This window comes from Gymnogyps californianus, chromosome 11 (assembly GCF_018139145.2).
Source record: "Gymnogyps californianus isolate 813 chromosome 11, ASM1813914v2, whole genome shotgun sequence".
NCBI classification, from domain to species: Eukaryota; Metazoa; Chordata; class Aves; order Accipitriformes; family Cathartidae; genus Gymnogyps; species Gymnogyps californianus.
The window spans coordinates 14,430,516-14,448,438 of record NC_059481.1 but is presented as its reverse complement, the minus strand read 5'-3'; the positions used below and the strand labels follow the sequence as shown (position 1 = coordinate 14,448,438).

Below are 17,923 nucleotides of genomic sequence, written 5' to 3'. Positions count from 1 at the left end.
TCCCCTCTGTCCCACCCTGCACCGGCAAATCTTTGCACGTTGTTTCTCTGTTGGGCTCTCCGCTTGCAACTGTGCAAGTTGAATACAGCGAATTTTGCACTGCAGCTTAATAGCGATAAAAAGCCACGTGCACCCAAAAAGCCCCATTGTGTCTTGTTCTCCTTGTAGCTATGAAATAGAGTAATTGCATTATGATTGTTATTCTTTGTTAAATCTGACGCAGTATTTTGATACAGCACAACACAAATTTTCATTACACAGGACTTACCACAGATTGTGCATGTTCTGTGTTAAGGGGGTACATTCAGTGGTGATGGACAGGCTGTGGTCAGGAGAAACCACTCAACACTATGCAGCTTAAAACAGCTGAGCTGGCTGGTATATCTCCCTCTGCTGTCAGTGGATAGAGGATTACCTGGAGAAAGAGAACCCGAGCTAGGCTTTTTCTCTGAAACACCTTCTGCAGGAATATTTTGCTCCTCATTGGCTCTACAGGGGATTTAGGAAGAACGATACCACATACTAGCTAAAATGGACATGTAAATATCCACTATGTATCAATAAATCCATATAAATCTGAGTGCAGGACATAAGCACAGCTGTACTAGTTTAAGCCAAATTATCCGCTGTGATAGAAGATAAATGCAGAAGACACTAATAAGACAGTAAGCGATACTTTCCCAGGTGTCCTCTCCCAGCTTCCAGCAATTTCTGGCTCAGGAACTTCAAGTCAGATGTTGTCTTTTTGTTAAATATCCCTTGGTGGATTTTTCCTGTGTGGATTTCCTCCATCTTCCTCCAGAGATGAAACAAAGACCTAGAAGACAATATAGTGAATTAATTTTCCTGGCATTCATTTATGTTGTTGTCGAAGACCAGCCCCAAGATTCATCCTTACCCCACACAGAAGTTAGTCCTATGCAAGGCTGCTGAAGAAGTACCTATTGGCTACAACTGGCTTAGAGGCATAAGCTAAGCATTTTGTCTGTAACACCTCTCTACTCCTTATGTCCATTCCTTACTGCTGAATATGAAACACATGTGAATGTCCCTCCTGAAAGTCCACATTCACCGTTTAGGTGAACCAGCCTAACAGAAGCATTTAGCTTTAAGTTTCCAGGACTTGGAGAAATCGGAGGCCAGAAAGCCCTTTAAAAGAAGAGAAAACCCTTTAAAGAAGCACCGTAAATGCAACTGCTGTTTAAAAATACATTTACATCTTATTAAAATGGAAAAGTCAGGTACAGCACCAACGTTGGGAAACACTATTTGTAAAACCAGCAGAATAGATATGTAGGTGTAGCAGCCTTCACATCACAGACATCAGCTATCCTACAATCAGTGTAGGATCACTACATTGTACCCTTCCTAACAGCATTAACTGTAGCGTATACTGAAATATTGGAGGATGTGTTTGCTAGGAAAGTTGCACCCTAAGAACTTTTCCCGTCAATTTTTAATTGTAAAAGAGTTATTTGATTCTATACACTAAAATACCTGCATAATCTACATGACTGTCCAGTATAGATTGTGTTAGGATTTCTTACTGTTAGCTTGCAATATGTGTACATGTATACAATGTGTATATTTAAGAGGCATCTCACAGCAAGCAAAAAATTATACATCAATTATTATATTATCTAGTGTATATTTCTCTGTAAGCTAGAGGGGGAAAAAATTGAGCTTATGCCTAGAAAAAGATGTTCCAAACCAATTGAGAGTAATTCAAATTGCGTTTTATAACAAGGAATTTGGGGTACAGGAGGCCATCAGTCTTTGCTTTTTTTAAATGTTGCCTGTCAAAATGCAAGATCCCTAGCATGAGTTTATTTTCTACTTAAAAAATAATTATTATTGTGTTGTTCTGAAGAGTAAGCGAGGAAAAACTGAATTTCTCATGCTGTGTCTTCGACAATAATAATGATTTTTTAATAATTATTATTTCTGTGAAAGAAAGATCAATTTAGATAGATGTCTATCTAAGATAGACAGGAACAGAAGGGGACCAGCACATAAATGTGTAAATTGGGGAGTAACTTTAGCAAAGGAATTAATACATTGGGTAGAATGCCAAAAAAAAAAAATTAAAAAAAAAAATCAGGGAACAAAACATTTGGATTTGTGAGGCAGCCTATGTTCAGAGAGACTCTACCAGCCTGTACAGTACAGCGCCTCCCCACAGACTGACCCTATAAAAGCTTATTAATATGCAGTTTTCCAATGTATTTGAGTCTAGCATGTCTTTTTGTAGCAGAAGTCAAATCTTCCGGGATGACTTGATACTGCTCTAGAGCCTCTCCCTTGGACCAAGACTTAAATCTTATCCTGCAGCTTTTAGATCATCTTCCCAACCTGTTGTTACCCAGACAGATATCTCTTCTGTTCCAGTGAGAAGCTGCTAATACTAGTCTTCTAAAACCTTAGAAAAAGATACACATCATTAGCACAAATATCAGCACACAAGGAACACACGTGAACTTGAAAGGAAAGGAAGGAAACGGCTAAATTACAGTGAGGTAAAGCTGTTGTACGTGCCGTACAAACGGGCTTTGCCAGGAGACCTAAACAACCTGTGTTGTTCACCTGGTAATAATATGTGTGTGTGTTTATGTATAATATCAATTACAAATCAACACCAGAATATACAGAATTCCTAAAATATAAACTTTGTTAACAGGGAAGACCTTGTCAGAATTTTTTTTTTTTAACTCTTTACAATTGACTCATGACACCACTGAAGTTTTCTTGACTAATATCACAGATTGGCTATCACTTCTCTCCAAAACTATCTCCTTTTGGTTTTGTCTTTGCTTTTCAAACTCAAACAGTTGCCTGAATAAGCTAAAAATGCAGATTATCAAGACAACCAAAAACAATATTGTCTTTCATATAGTCCATCACATGCTTACAGAAGGCATGCCATTTTTATCTAAGGACCAAAATAAGAACCTGTATCTTGCCAGATTCTTCTTGTAGTCAGTAATCAAACCTCAAAATTAGCAAAGTCACAAGTATACATCACTGAAATGTATTATGTTACTGGGCAGCTATTCTTTTCATGCGCAGTCACAGACATGACAACAGAGGAGAGCCTGATTGCATGGATTAAAGATATGTTCTGCCACAAGGAGCTAAAAAGGCAGTAACACCCACAAAAATTTACTACAGTTACGATTCAGGATCATGCCACCATTGTCTTGGAATGTCTGGGTATTTTAGCACAGACAGTGCAGGGGGCATACACTATCAGAAATATCCAAAGGATTTCCATTAGCCAGGAAAGAGTAAGAAAATACTTAAGGAGGAGATATTCTTGACTATAAACAAGATTATACTGAGGTGCAGCTCTTAAAATGTTGAAATTGGTCTCCCTGCTCCTCTAGTGTAAGGCTGGCTAGAAGAGAAGGATTCTTGATGGTACATTAGGAGAACTGGGAGCTGAATTTGAGCTGAAGTAGTTAATTTATGGCTAATGCCAGCTAATGATAGCAGCAAAAGTGCATGTTTATCACAAACATTAAAAACTTTGAGGGCAAACATTCCCAAAGGTGAGAGTCAATAATGCCTTAATAAAGCTGGAAAGTAAAGGGACATAAATGAATATTAATATTATTTTTAAAAGGGAGAAGACCAAAGTTATATTAATGCAGATGTGAAATAAGAAACACTCACAGCAAATGGAAAAATAATTAGGATGAAAAGTGTGGCAGTTTAGTGGGATTGATTTGCTCTTTGAAAGTTAATAATGAAAGACACTGCCTTGAAAAGGAAAAACAGGTCCGCTTAAAGGCAAATGCTGATTACTTTTATTTATAAAAACCTGCAAAATAATGAGGAAAAATTGAAAGCAAGGGGTGTATTTTGGGGGACTATAGCATGCCCTAGAAGTTAAATGGGAATAAAGACCAAACATCAGCAAAAAGTGATTTCAAGCTAAGACACTTAGAGAGATGAGATATTTATTATAGGAATTGCCCCTTTCTCTTGGAAAGGCGACAATGATTTTACAGATCTTCCTTTAAATGTAGACCTTTGGTATTTTCAAGTATTGAATATACCATCAGGAAGGGTTAGGAGCAATATGCCAGCTTCACTGATATCATCCATTTCTATCTGATCAAGCCAGTAACAGATTGGACACAGATTGATCAGGATAAATTTGTATGGAGATCAGCTCTCCCTGGAAGAAAGCGCTACATGAAGTTAAACATGGTTTCATGGTATTATGAAAAAAAATGATGAAAACAGCACCGAAAAGCAGAGAAATACTTTGAGACACTCAGAATTTGTAAAAGAAGGGACTTTTAAAGGAAGTGATAAAAATTATGCAAGAATTGCCCTAACACCTCACTCTGAGCCTTTCAAACATTCTCTGTCACCTAATTGGAAGGCACTTCTATATTGATTGCTATCGGATAGCTGAACGTGCACATATTATTATTCCCTATGAAATCCTCCCAGCTCTTATTAAGGCAAGCAAAGGAGACATGAGGACATGTCATGCTCCTTTTTGTATTACCCTCCTCTCAGAGCACAGTGGGGATTTGCACTGAGGATTTAGTTTAGTTCCAGCTTGTGCACAGCTCTCCCTAATAACCATCCAAGTGACCAGAGCGTCCCAGGACTGTGCTCTTTTGATTATAAAAGATGCTTTTCTGAAGACAAAAGAACCACCACCACCCACCCCCAAATCCAAAACAGACTAAAACCTTGGAGAATTTACAAATTTACAATAAAACAAAACCATAGCTAATTTCTAACAGATCAGTGCTCTATCTTTTCAAGTTTTGACTAGCAACACATCATTCACTTCAATTTCACTATTACATTATAGTTTGCACCACTGTAATTACCTCCCTGAACAGAGATCCCAAAAGGATTCAGAAAGGTGTCCATTATTGGGGCCATTTACATAATGTGTTGACTGTGCTTATTTACATGATTAGAGTGGTAGAATAATTTGCATGCCAGCTATTAAGATATTCTACAGTCAATTTATAATCTTATATTTTCATGGCATTTTTAATGAACACCTTCATGAAAGAAGGCTGACTTATTTCATTGCATGGATTTTTAGTTTGGGGGTGATGACATTACTTCTTAAAATCTCAGATGAAGACGTCTGAAGACCTCAAAAAGATTCTTCATCATACAGCCGCATCATCTATATTCCAACATTTAATGGAGCTGTACATAAAACCCTGAAATGTGAAAATGCTTAAGGAAATGAAGTGCTTTCCCTGGGTGCGTATCACATTAAGCAGCTACCATGACTGCATGCACAAGGTCTCCGTGCATAGCTGAACGTGCAAAGTGCAAAAATGCTGATACCCAGTGACCCCCTGGGAGTTGCTCAGATGTAACCAATGACAGCATCTGTTCTTATCTCTTCTGCATTTGTATTTTTGGAAAGAAAAACCCTCCCAACTTCTGCTTCTCTGTGGTAGATGTTGAGAAATATAACATTTACACTGCAACAGTCACAAGTGCGCAGAGCCATTCCTCATGCACAGCGTACACAAAATAGCGTTTTACGTGATTGAACTGAAGAGTGCACAGAGTCTTGCTCAATATGCTTCTTCCTTCAACCACAGAATATACTGCATGTTACAACAGCTAACAAAATTTTAAATTGCAGTTTTACTGAAATGTACAGCTAACCGTCAATTCTCCTGTAAGAAAAACTGATTACATAAAGCCATAAAGCATTGCAGCATACCAATGCACACATTTAAGATCTAAAAATGTTCAGAAAAATAATTAGGAAATCTCACCAAGACTTTGGTGGAATTAAGACAATTTTTACAAACTGAGGAGCCAGCCCTGAGGCTGGAACACAGTCTCTCCAGAGGGAAGGCAGTAGGTAGGATTGGCTTTGTAAGGCAATGCTCATCCGTAGCTCAGGAAATGTTTTTGGTGAGCCTCATGGGGCAGAGACAGCTCCTTCCACCCTGCAGGCTAAAATTCTTAAGTTTCACACACAGCTCACAATAACCATAAAGGACACCGTTAAATAATAATAATAATAATAATAATAAAAAAAAAGCCGTATTTTCCCACCCCATAGATTCCTGCAGTGACCTCCACAGTTCTGAATGCATGGAAGAAGTGGTAGTTTCCTACAGGAGGAAAGCAGTTACAGTAACATTATGGGCTAAATTAATGTAACATGAATAATAACAATTTACTCCTTAACTAAATGCTAACATTACCCTGCAGCCCCATGAGATGTTGGCAACACCTGTGCAAGTTAAACGCCAAAACTTAGATAAAGTTACCAAGTGCTTGTTCCCTAGGAGGAAGAGCCACCTTTAAAAAAATATAACTGCTTGCTCTTTACTGTGGTATTTTTTCTTTGATACTGGTAAACAGAACATGAAAAATATTCCAGCAATGTAAATCTCCTGAAGGTGAAAACCATTGCTATGCTAAACCTCATATTGTCTGCATAGCACTTTGTTTTATGTTTGTAATGAGATACTGTGAAAATGCAAGCGAACTTGACCTTACCCTCATCTTTGGACTTGCAAAATGATCTCTGCTTGAAACTTCCTCACATTTCCTTTCATGTGCCAGATCAAGACTGAGACCAATCAGATAAAGCAGTGTGTCTTGAAGGCTTGACTTACAGCTGTCCAGACAGTTAACCTTAGCTATGGAAGAAAAAAAAATAATCAAACAATCTGTTTTCTTTGCAGAGTTACAACGGCTGTATCACATGATGTGACACTAATTTCCCAACAGTGTATACTTTGAAGCTGACAAGTGTTAAGCCATGATTAAAAATTCCAAATGAATGTAAGTACCTGTCACTCAGATGGGTCCCTCAGTTGCACTGGTGACCACAGGAAAACAACTAGGAATCCATCTGCCCATTTACGTAGGAGGAAGTGGCTGCAGAGGCCTAATGATAGGGTCAATCAGTTAGCTTTCTCAGCAGCTGTAGATCAGATACAGAGTTGACTCACAATCAGCCTAAATTAAATGCAGTTAGATTTTATTTTACCATTAGGATCAAGGATAATACTGTAGACCAAAAAAAAAAAACCCAAACCACCAAACCCCTCAAAAACACTATGGGAAATTTTGCATACTTGCTTCCAAAAACTCACAGGTCTATTGTGATCAGTTTTACTAACTGGTTCAGAAAAATAGCTGTTTTATCAATTAATTAAAACAGGTATCCATGAAACAGCTGTACCAAGAATGCGCTAATTGTAATAAATAAATAAGAAGTGTAATTGAATAACTTCAGTACCTGCAGGGGAAATTGCAACTTTTGAAGTAACCTCATGTTAGACAAAAATGACAGCTTTTTACAGACAGTATGTCTTTGATAAGTATACTACAGCTTATTGTATATGCTTTGAATATGCATTTACAATTAAACAAATATGCAGTGCCTTGTTAGCAGGACACTATTTTGAGCTATTTTTGCTTCTTTGATAAATCACTCATTCCAGAACCTTTTTAGAGTAATGAATTCACTTTAAGTAAAAGGCAGCTAACTGTAGTGGTTGTTAAATTGTAGTAAACAGATATTATAAACGTTAAATACCAAGTGAACACACTAAGTAGGAACACTGCAGATGATTTAAATCAAGAACTAAAAGCTAGGAAATGAATAGAAAAATTCAAAACATTTTCAATAATTAATAGTTACAGCAAATATTCAAAACAGTTGTTTAGTCTAGATTAAATCCTTATTTGGGACATATTAGACTAAAAATGCCTTCTGATGTTCATGTGCTGGCTTTCTTTCATGGAGGAACAGGAGGAATGTGGGAGAGGAACACTGACATTTTGCTCTCAAACATTTACTTGTATGAGTAATTTTACCACATGAGGAGTCCTGTTGAGTTTACCAGGACTATTCGTGTAAGGAGTTCCTCATGGGCATGATTGTTCACAGAATTTAAGCCATTAAAGTCTATTAACTCTCCTCCCTGGTAATAACGTTCTTTACATATTTCTTCTCAATGAACAGTGCCAGTCATTAAGAGGAAATAAGAAAAAGATTTCACTGGACAATACATTTCTCAAAAGTACAATTATTTAAATTATAGATGGTCAAAGATGCTATCAAGCAAGGAGCTGACTAAAAGCAAATGAGAAGTTTGGAAATCAGTTCAGACTTAGGAAGCACTTTTTTTTTTTAAAAAAACACTTATTTTTTAAAAAAATCACTGCAAAACAGAAAGGAAAAAAAAAATCCTTGACACAGTAAACATTTGTACCTTGTGAACGCCCTCCTTTGACTACAGTGCAGAAGCTTCCAGTACAAAACAGTTCCTTCTCCCTTACCCATATCACAAAAAGTGACGCTCAAAAAAATGTTACAAAACAGACTCCTCTCCCTTGTTTTGGCTTACAAAAAAGTCCACACTAATTTTGATGAAAGCAGGAGCTAAATAGTATAGCAGTTCACCCTTGAATTTGTAGAAAATAGCAGCCCTTTTCATTGTCATAAGAATTTTCTCAAGTCACTCTAAATATCCACAGCAGTGTGGGCATATGTTTCTCTATGGAGGACCTCTGTGTTGTGTGTGTGCAGTGCCCTGGTAAATTCCAGGACTCTCATACAGCAGCGGAGAAAATGGTGATTTAAAACCCTTGTAATCACACTGCCTCAGGGCTTGCTATGTACTATACACGTTAGATCTCCTCTTCTGAAAATTTTTCACTTCCCCCCACCCCTTTTCATTTAAGTTAGGAGAAGCCAATGTTAGCATTGGATGCCTCCTTGGATTCTAGTTTCCCTGTGCAATCATCATAACTGTTTTCAAAAAAAGGGGTAGCAATGGCATGGCACTCCGGTAATTAAGTCAATACGGACTCACAGTTATCTGATTTGCACATCCACCCACAGTAACTTCTCTTGCCTTTACAAATCTTTTTTGCCGCTGAAAGTGATATTTGTCTCCCCCAAGAGCAGTGGGCTTTAAGATACACCATTATACCAGTTCAAAAGTACTCGCAACAAGAAATTAATACCTTGTTAGAAACATGACACTGAAATGATGGCATTATAATCACTGAAAGATTTAAGCGGACATGATTATAGTAATTTATATCTCGATGTGATTACACTAATTTGTATCTATTAATTAACACACATTTTAAAGCTCTTGCCATGTTAACTTTTTTAAGGAAATGATATACTTAACTTAATGACATGAAATTCACCCCAAATATGTTACTTACTTCTTTTCAGTTTTGTTGCACAACTATAACACAATCACAAAACAAAAAGTACCAGCTACAGAAGTATTAAGTTACCTCAATGTGATCACAATGAAATTGTGGCTATTTCTAGCAGTATCAGTGAAAACTTTTTTTTGAAGGGTGTTCTGTATAAATGACATAACTGTTCTCTTCTCTTGACTACACCTGTCATATAAATATAGCATTAAAGGAACATACCAATGTATCTTCTATCCACATCAGTATATCCCAAGTCAGATTTTGCTTGTATGTCATTCAGATCCATCCGCATTTCCAGACTACAGGGGGGAGGGGATTTCTGAAGAACAAATATATTGAGCAATTAAAGTGAATGCCTAGAGTGGAATCTTGCTAGGATAATAATAGATAAATAATAGCAGATAAGTAATAATACTTCATACTTTATGTGTTGAATGGAATTTGAAAAGATGAGTCATTCACCTGAGCAGCAGCTCGGCGGACGTGCTATTGCTATTTTACAGCTGAGGAAGGCGAGAGGCAGCAACAGAAACATTTGGAAGAAGGATGAAATCGATACAAGGAAAGAATAAGAGTAAGCACATTTTTTCAGACAGTAAAGTGAAACTCTCAACAGGCTTCTCTTCCTTCTTTTCTCTCATGTCTCCCTGTGACACAAGGGCTCTCCAAGCTGCCACTTGTTCAAAAACTGGAAAAAAGCTGGTGTTGACCAACTCTTCAGTCTACTTACTTTTAACCCACTAGCTGATGTTTAGCTCTTAATGCTGGCCAAGCATTTTCTCCTGGATTTGGATGATGATCCCTGCCTTTGGAGAAGGATGTGTAAGCAGTGGCAAGCACTCAGGTTAGATGATGAGGGTAATGAAGGAAAATAACTAAAAAACCCCAGAAGCAAGTTAGATAAAAAGGTCACAGACCAAACAGTGCCAAAGTAAAGTGAATTTGGCAGATGGGAAAAGAGGGGAGGAAAAACAGCACCAAAACCAAATTACCACTCGTTAGCACCACCTAGAGCAATCCCTTCCTCCCTAGGGCACGTAATCAAATGCTATTGATCTTCCCTAACTTCTAGCAGATTTCAGGCAGAGGAGAATCAAGCTTCAAGAAAACAAACCAGTCCCCAGAGCCATGATACATATTTCTGCCTCCTTTCCCTGTTAGGTCTTTGAATTTCCTGGGCAGGATTGAATTCCATCCATTTCTCATTAATCATCATTTTAATGTTTTACATTTACAGTAGCAAGCCAGAACCTTTTGCTTGTAACTTAAACTGGTGTAATTTCAAAATGCTGTGCCATAATTTCACAAAACAGGCTAGGGACACACTTAATTTGTATTTACTGTTGGCAGCAGTTTATACCAAAGAGACACTTCGTCAGGACACTAAAATAGTTTTTAAAAATCCAGGATACTGCTCTATACAGCATACCTTTTTGTAGTTAGTTTCAAGCAACACATGTATCATGTTGTTACACTGCTGTCTTGTAAGAACTGAACAACAAAGCTGAGCTTTGTTATAGGCCGACTTGCGTCACGAACATGTGTATTTTTAACTTAAAAGCTAAATCAGAAGGAATATTTGACTCCAGATACAGCATTTAAATAAATCTACATAGCTGCTAAAGCCAATTCCAGAAACTATGTGAGGACATGCAAGGAGGAAAGTGCAAAAGTTAGTTTATATTAAAATTCATGAAAAATTGGCTGGTTTAATTTAAAAAATGCAAAGTTCTCCATTTGTCAATTTGATAAAATACATGTTTAAAAAAGCCCACTCCTACCACATATTGTTTTTACATGGCTTACTCTGTACAGTTCACATAAAACACATACATGGTTTATATAATTATTTTTGGAAGCTTTCAAGGATTTCAGAAAATCCTTTAACAAATTGTCAAAAAATTTAAGTCAGCCCCTTTAGAAGAAAGAGCAGATAACATACTTATTCATGAATTACTAGACATTGGTTCAGTACCCAACACCTCCCAACTTTCTGTGCAAAAATGGCCATGTTATTTAGCTATGTTCCCAGCTGCCCAACTTCCCCTAATTCATCCTAGAATTTCTTGCTACTTCTGCCTCCATTATTTATGAAGGTAATACCTTCCTTGAAGCAGAGACTTTGATTTCTTAGAAATGTATAAAATAACTAGAACAAAGGGGACCTAAACTAATAACAGAAGATTTAATTATATTAAATCAAGTAAATATTATGGAACACATTTTACAACTAGGTAAACGGAACTGAATTAACCAAGGTGATGGAACAAAGTAACAGCAGACTGGGAAATCAAAGCAAGAAATCTTATCTCGCTATTTATTTTAACTAAGCCCACCGGATATAAGCAGCACACATATGACACACTCTCCACTGCATGCCTTCTGCGTGCAGCAGATGTTTCTTAGAGAGAGAGACTAGTGCTCTGGACAGCAATGACTTGTTGCTTAATGTCAACTGCCAACACAAAAGTCACCTCCCTTGCTGGAAATGATGAATGTGCAACAGAAGAGGGGCCATATACACTATAGACTTTTTTTCCCCCCCATCCTTTTAAAGAAGAAAATGTTGCATTACCTTTGAAATTTAGATGAAAGAACATGCCTGTATGGTGAGAGATAACCCCACCAAAGAGGCTGCTTTGACTTTTTCTGTTTTGTCATCTGTTCAGCTATCAAATGGCCATACCGTAGTATGTCTCAGAATTTTAGTCGTCAAAACAAAAAAAGTTCAAGAAGCCTGTAATACTGGGATAAGTATTTTCTTTCCTTTTTTTTTTGAAATAACTGACCACTACTAACTCTTGAAATAGCAGTATATAACATAAGACAAGAAATTACCTCTAGCTTCTTATTTTTCAAGATGTCTTCCTCTCCCAGCTCTCGCAACTCATCTGTACTGCATCACTTACAAATTCCTTATACAGGTGATACTGAGACCCTTTTCTTCTCCCACTTACACCATGAGACCAATCAATGCCAATAGACTTATCATGCTAATGACTGTAAAAGGCTCACAGTCTGTCCCCTAATAGAATAATTGAATAAACAATCATAGAGACAGAAAAAAATTCTGTAACATTACCCTCACCTTCCCCAAAAAACCCACATCAGAAGGCAGGAAGGAAGACTGCTTGACTTGATACACTAAGGAATGCATACAAATTAAAAACTGATTATTGTCATAATGCATTTGTACTTGGGAAACCCAATGATTAATCGAATAGAAAGTCAAAAGAAATGAAGTGTGGCCTGCAATGGCGTTGAGGAGGGAGCATTCTTTAGTTGAATAAAAATGCAGATATCTCTATGCAAACTGCTAGCAGGTTTTGTTTGATTGGGTTTTTGTTGTGTTTGGTTTATGTTTTTGATTTTTCAAAAGACTTAACTTCATGAATTGTATGTGAAATCTAATTTCAGTTTCAATTAGTTTCTGTAGCTTAATGAAAAAATATATTCACAGTAATGCAGATTTCATGTGTTTAAATTTCATTTGAATATCTAATGAGGAAAATGCAGACAAAAAATTCATTGTGCTTCTCCAGGTTGAATGGAAATCAGCTAATGTTACTGTAACAGAATTTCTTGCTGGACAGATTTCATAGATGTTTCTAATCTGTCTGCAACTTCCTGAGCAGGTGGAATGTGTTTGAAATAGAAGCAGTCCTAGCTTTGCAGTGCTAATTCTATAAGTGTGAAATGTAGGCATTTTCTCTGGTAATTTGCAGGTGTGTGTATTACCACCAGCGATGCCACCAACATTTTCACTAAAACAATAATATATTTGTCAGTGTTGTGTTAATATTATCTTTTATTAAAATAGAATCATTCATTTATTAATTGTTCATTTGGGAGTGTTTCTTTTAATTTTCTGTATTTTTATTTTTTTAAAAACAGCTTATGCTTGGACATAATAAATTCCTGTCACTGCAAGTGAGAAATAGCAACCCAAATCAGAACTGAGTCTCTAGAAAGATGAAATGACCCAGACAGAAGTACTAAAAGTCTGGAGGTGAAAAATAAGTGGCAGGACAACTTCTTGGCTTTATATAAAATATACTGAGATAAATGATATAGGAAATTCTAGTTGCTGTGATAACACACAACCATCATGACACATTTTCCACTCCAAAAAGGGTTTTCTTTGATGGACTCATGAACAGTCATTACAGTTTTCTTACTTCCTACCTTTAGACTAATGGACATATTAAAGTACACTAACATATTTACATTTTATTATACATTATTAAAAACCCAAGATTTTGTTGGAAAAGGCTGAGAAAAGATGTAGCACAAGAAAGAACAAAGAGGACTAGAAACAGATCCCACTCTTGTTCCAAGTAACAAAAGTGTTTTGTGAGCCAAGGACATCATTCACATGGAGACAGACCATGCTTCTCACCTAAAAACTTGCAGTGTTGGTGGTGATTTAATACTTCTAGCCTAGCTCAGCAATGTGCTACTTGAAAAGAAAACCACAGCCCAGGTTGAAGAGGTTTCATGGAAGTCTCATGAAACCCACACAGCAGCCAAGACTCCAAGAAGGCTTCCTTCACTACTGTCCTCGTGGGACTACTCATATAGGTTTGAAGGCTTGGCTAGATGGGGACACTGCGTCTTACCCATTACAATCTGGAAAGGAGGGGAAAAAAGAAAGATATTCTAAACATCAAGATTCATGAGGTGGAGAAGCAACAACTCAAAGTTCCTCAAACAACACAAAATTCTTGACTTTAGGTGTGATGATAGTTGCATTGAAGTCAGACAGAAAAAGCACTAAGTTAGAGCTGCAATTGAAGCTACCATGATAGTAGTCAAATAGCACCCCTGTCATTTCTTATGATGTAAGCTGTCAGACACATTTTTTCTCTAAAATCATGCAATACTACATACCTTAGCTATATTTTTTACTATGTCTCCTTCCCAATATATAAGAAAAGGCTCAAGGCTTAGTATATTTTTGTATCAAACATTCTGGTGTTTTAAACCTGCAGTCAATAGTCTACATGATGAATACTAGCATTTTAACATAAATGAAAAGACCTTGATTTATTACTATTTTATCATTAAATAAAAAGAGGCTCCAGGGGCTTTCTTAAAAAACAAAAATAAAGCAGTGGCAAAGAAAAATTGAGCATCAACGTAATTCTGAATTTGGAAAGTCTAAAAAGGTTAGTAAACACCCTTATTCCTGTACTTGCTGCTAAGGGTCGCTCCAGACGTTTGCCCCTTGTAGAGAAAAGGCCCTCTTTCAGTAGGTCAGTGCTTACTGACTTCCACACGTTCTTCCAGATTCTCTCTCTTTCCACATTTTCATATTTTCTTTCACTAACTTGAAAAGTGCAGCTTCAGTCTACCCTGAAAGATGAAGAAAACAAAGGGACCCTGTTCACACATCATGTCTTAGCAACTCCCATGGCTATTGTGGTTTGGAATTCCATGGTGAAACCGGGAACATTGTGTGGGCAGAGTTTGATTTCCTTGTTTGTATATTGAAAAAAATTGCTCTTCTCTGCAACAACAAACAGGACTAGTATATTTTTAATGTGAACAAGCAACCCTAGGAACCTCAGACAACCTGGGAAGCCTAGTAACGTCTCTGTGAAATCCTATAATGATGAAAATTAAATCCAGCAGCCTCTACAGTGAAGATACAAGGGGGAAACTAAGTAATAAAGCCCTAACCTTTTCCTTTATTGTCAATGTCTTTTAGGACATTTTGTCCACCTGCTTGAAAATATTCTCCAATATCAACGAATGTGTTACAGTTCAAGAATAGTTATTGTTCAGTTAAAGTCTCATTAATGTTGCATATAATTACAATAGAATCCTCTGATTTCCATTGCCCCCACAAAAAGGACAGTAAAAAGTATGCAGCAAGGTAATAAAACAAACTTATCTTACAAAAAAAGTAGAGATTCACATGTTTAATACTATTATTTCCTCCTTGGAAATGACTGTCCTCTGCCTTTTTAATAAAAAGCAGAAGTGTTATAAAATATATATGAAAAAAATCATCACTGCCAGATGAAAAGGATTCCGGGTAAGTAGCACTCCCAATTTTGCAAGTTATAAAGGCATAGAGTTGTTTGAAGTTGGAGACCCACGCAGACGATGAGCTGCTTTCAAGTGCCAGTATTAGTCCATCTCCTCACTCCCCGGCTGCCCTTTTTGGGACTATTTCTATAAATGTGACAAGATGTTAGATTGCCAAGATCACCGATTAGAACACTTCAGGTCCTGCCATCTACTAGGAGAATCATTTGGCCACAAACTTTCATCATTTTACGTGTTTTGACCATTAAGTCATAGGTAGCATCACCCTGGGAGTCCTATTTATAGCTCTTATGCTTCATTGGAAGGTCTCAAATTAAAGGTAAAAGATTACTTCAGTTCTTTTATACACAGAAGAAAGCTTGTTGAAATAAAGTCAGTTCAGTTGAATTTTCAGAGCAAAAGGAAATCAAGCATTCACAGTGCTGCCTTTGAACAGTGAAAGGAGCTTTTATTCTTTTTATAAATATCATATAAAATATGAGGTTTATAAATATACTTGGCAAAGAAGTTTCATACAAATGTTAGCAATTTCATATCTTTCACTTACAGGATATTGACCCAGTTGATTTGTAATTAATTGCAGACTTTTTTCTCATTAGCTTATCGATTGAGGAGTCTGCAATGCATTCTTGACTGTATTATAAATTACAGCCTTGGTTCCAGGGTACATTTGGTTGCAGTTAATTCCGGTTGTCTACGTTTTTCACATTGTAAGAGTTACCTGCTGTACATCTTGCCAAACTATATCCTTTATAGTAGAGAACTACAGGTCCTTTGTTATTGTAGATCCACTTCTATGAGTAATAAATCCAGTTTTCTACTTATTCAGATTTAAGAATGCAACACTGAAAACCAAAAAAACCTTCATTCTCATGCTTTCAAAAAAGGCCTTAGCCAAAGCCCATGAAACCTGCTGGAGGTTTTCCATTGATTTCAGAGAGCTTTGGATCAGTCTCCCAAGTGAGCAGGTTGTTGCAAAAGTAGGCTTGAAGATCATACTTTTTTAAAAATAACTAAAACTATAACATGAGAAAAAAAACCCCACACCTTCAAATCATTATTAAAAAAAAATCCTTTACTGGAAGCCCAGTAAACCTAGCAACATTGTAAACCTTAAAACCTTAGGAAAAATAAAAGCAAAAAAAAGTCCAGGAAAGGGGTAAATTCCAGATTCATTCAAACAGATGCAGGCATTAGGCAATAGCATTCATAAATGCTTGTTTTTCAGTAAAGGTAAGTTCTCTTATTAAAAATCCCAAACAAATAAACCCTGTGCTTAAAGAGCACTTACCTGATTTCACGATAGTGGAGTTCAGTACTACGCATTAAAGCTAGCATGTAATCAACATTCTAGACCGTCTTTAGTGCCTATACAAGAAGCAGCAAACACAGTAAGAAATTAATTTAAAGGAAAACTAATTTAGTCTAGATTGTGGCAGGAGAGAACAACGTCACACCCTAAATTTCATTTCAAATAAGCAAGCCTAGAGCCGCTTTCATTGCAAAAATTAGAGCCCTTTCTTTTTCTGTTCCAGAAGGTGCAGTTCTGAATATCAGTTCTAGCCACAGATGTGCATCCTGACCAGCACCACTGTCAAATACAGTCTCAGCAGCCCATAATTCCATTTCAGTGTTTTAGGGTTTAAGCTGGAGGCCACTTTCCCCAAAATGCATCTCCTTGGCACTACAAACAAAACATCCTGAAAATGAAAGGAATTCTCAGTTTCTTAAGTGCCTAAATTACTGACATGCTCAAGTCATTACCAAGAGGAAGCGTTCCTTAGAACAGTTGAATTGTGATCCATTCTGGCAAACACTGAAGTGCTGCATTTCCACCAAAAATGGAAAGGCCTCTCAGGCCAGTCACATTTTAGAGGTCCATCTCCTCTCTCTTGATCTTCACAGCAGGATTTCTACTCACTAAAAACCCAACTGTGGGGAAAAACTAATGTCTTGCTTTTATGTAAAGGTTTTCCACCAAATGAGATAGAATTAAACTATAGAGGATAAACCCATTCCAGCTGAAGAAAAAGCCTGCCTCAGCAAGAGTTTCTGTGCCAGTATAGGCTAAACCAGTTGCTAAAACAGAAGCTAGTTCAACACCAGAGAGTTATTTTACCACATTTCTTTCAGGGTCTTTGCCAATAGAGCTATATCAGTTTTAGGCTCAGTTGCTTTGCTTCCTGTGCAGCACAGCTACGTTGGTGAAAACTTTTAAGCATGGGCTGAGGTCGTGCTAGCAATGCACGGCAGGCAGGCCAATGCCGCTGCAGTAGGAGGGTCAAGGTCTCCCACGTGCAAATGCCTTTTAAACTGACAAAACTACACTTGCACCACTGAGCATATTCAGGTCCATTTATTGCTCACTCCTGCCAAGCAAGTACACATAGCATAGCCAGAAAAATTGCATCTGCTCCGAGGGCTTCTCCTTACACAAATCTGCCTGACAGGGATCAAATTCCTTATCAAACCTGGCTTGACATAGCCCTGCCAGCAAACATCTGTAGCATAGACATGGCCTAAAAGTCACTGCTTTCAAGGGAAAGGCCACCAGCTGAGCCTTACTTTCTCTTTGATCTTTTTGACTGCTTTTATCAAAGCAACCCAAAGCGCTTCTGGTGAAGTGATTGTTACTGAACTGAAAAGGCAAAAACGGAGACACAAG

General features: G+C 37.2%; 1 long non-coding RNA gene across 1 annotated transcript; it reads right to left on the bottom strand.

The window, feature by feature from the left end:
- Positions 1 to 684: 684 nt before the first annotated feature.
- Positions 685 to 9,450, bottom strand: LOC127020657 (uncharacterized). Its single transcript, XR_007767096.1, has 4 exons — positions 9,424 to 9,450; positions 6,807 to 6,975; positions 6,511 to 6,653; positions 685 to 817 (listed from the first exon to the last, which is right to left on the bottom strand). It is a non-coding gene; the product is annotated as an uncharacterized LOC127020657 (long non-coding RNA).
- Positions 9,451 to 17,923: the final 8,473 nt, after the last annotated feature.